Here is a 1084-nt window from a genome sequence, read left to right as displayed (position 1 = left end):
GGCAAGGATAAGGGACGAAGACCGGGGTAACATGTCGGATGCGATCATACTAGCACTAAAGCACCGGATCCCATCAGAACTCCGAAGTTAAGCGTGCTTGGGCGAGAGTAGTACTAGGATGGGTGACCTCCTGGGAAGTCCTCGTGTTGCATTCCCTTTTTAATTTTTTTCGCGCCGCTTGCAAAACAAAACGCACGTGTAAGTAATATATTTACCGTGTTTTATTATTTTGCACAAGTGCGGTAAGTCATAGCTGGGTGCTCACGATTCACGGGTCCAGCGTCGGCGTTGTGGCGCGGTAAGCGTGCACTGGTGCGGTTGAGAGGGAGGGGTGGAAACCGCGTTAAACTCGTCTCCGTAGTTGAGAGGGAGCGGCCAAAGCAATGTACAATCGTCTTTGTAGTGGAGCTGGGAGGGGCAAGGATAAGGGACGAAGACCGGGGTAACATGTCGGATGCGATCATACCAGCACTAAAGCACCGGATCCCATTAGAACTCCGAAGTTAAGCGTGCTTGGGCGAGAGTAGTACTAGGATGGGTGACCTCCTGGGAAGTCCTCGTGTTGCTTTTCCTTTTTAATTTTTTTCGCGCCGCTTGCAAAACAAAACACACGTGTAAGTAATATATTTACCGTGTTTTATTATTTTGCACGAGTGCAGTAAGTCATAGCTGGGTGCTCACGATTCACGGGTCCAGCGTCGGCGTTGTGGCGCGGTAAGCGTGCACTGGTGCGGTTGAGAGGGAGGGGTGGAAACCGCGTTAAACTCGTCTCCGTAGTTGAGAGGGAGCGGCCAAAGCAATGTACAATCGTCTTTGTAGTGGAGCTGGGAGGGGCAAGGATAAGGGACGAAGACCGGGGTAACATGTCGGATGCGATCATACCAGCACTAAAGCACCGGATCCCATCAGAACTCCGAAGTTAAGCGTGCTTGGGCGAGAGTAGTACTAGGATGGGTGACCTCCTGGGAAGTCCTCGTGTTGCATTCCCTTTTTAATTTTTTTCGCGCCGCTTGCAAAACAAAACGCACGTGTAAGTAATATATTTACCGTGTTTTATTATTTTGCACGAGTGCGGTAAGTCATA

General features: G+C 50.2%; 3 non-coding genes across 3 annotated transcripts; all 3 read left to right on the top strand.

Moving 5' to 3' along the window:
* Positions 1-36: 36 nt before the first annotated feature.
* Positions 37-155, top strand: LOC123178800 (5S ribosomal RNA). Its single transcript, XR_006489862.1, has one exon. It is a non-coding gene; the product is annotated as a 5S ribosomal RNA (ribosomal RNA).
* Positions 156-452: 297 nt separating this feature from the next.
* Positions 453-571, top strand: LOC123178801 (5S ribosomal RNA). The gene has a single exon (XR_006489863.1). It is a non-coding gene; the product is annotated as a 5S ribosomal RNA (ribosomal RNA).
* Positions 572-868: 297 nt separating this feature from the next.
* On the top strand, positions 869-987 carry LOC123178799 (5S ribosomal RNA). Its single transcript, XR_006489861.1, has one exon. It is a non-coding gene; the product is annotated as a 5S ribosomal RNA (ribosomal RNA).
* The last annotated feature ends 97 nt before the right edge of the window (positions 988-1084 follow it).

This window comes from Triticum aestivum, unplaced genomic scaffold (assembly GCF_018294505.1).
Source record: "Triticum aestivum cultivar Chinese Spring unplaced genomic scaffold, IWGSC CS RefSeq v2.1 scaffold169373, whole genome shotgun sequence".
Lineage (NCBI taxonomy): Eukaryota > Viridiplantae > Streptophyta > Magnoliopsida > Poales > Poaceae > Triticum > Triticum aestivum.
This window is presented reverse-complemented; position numbering and strand designations above follow the sequence as displayed.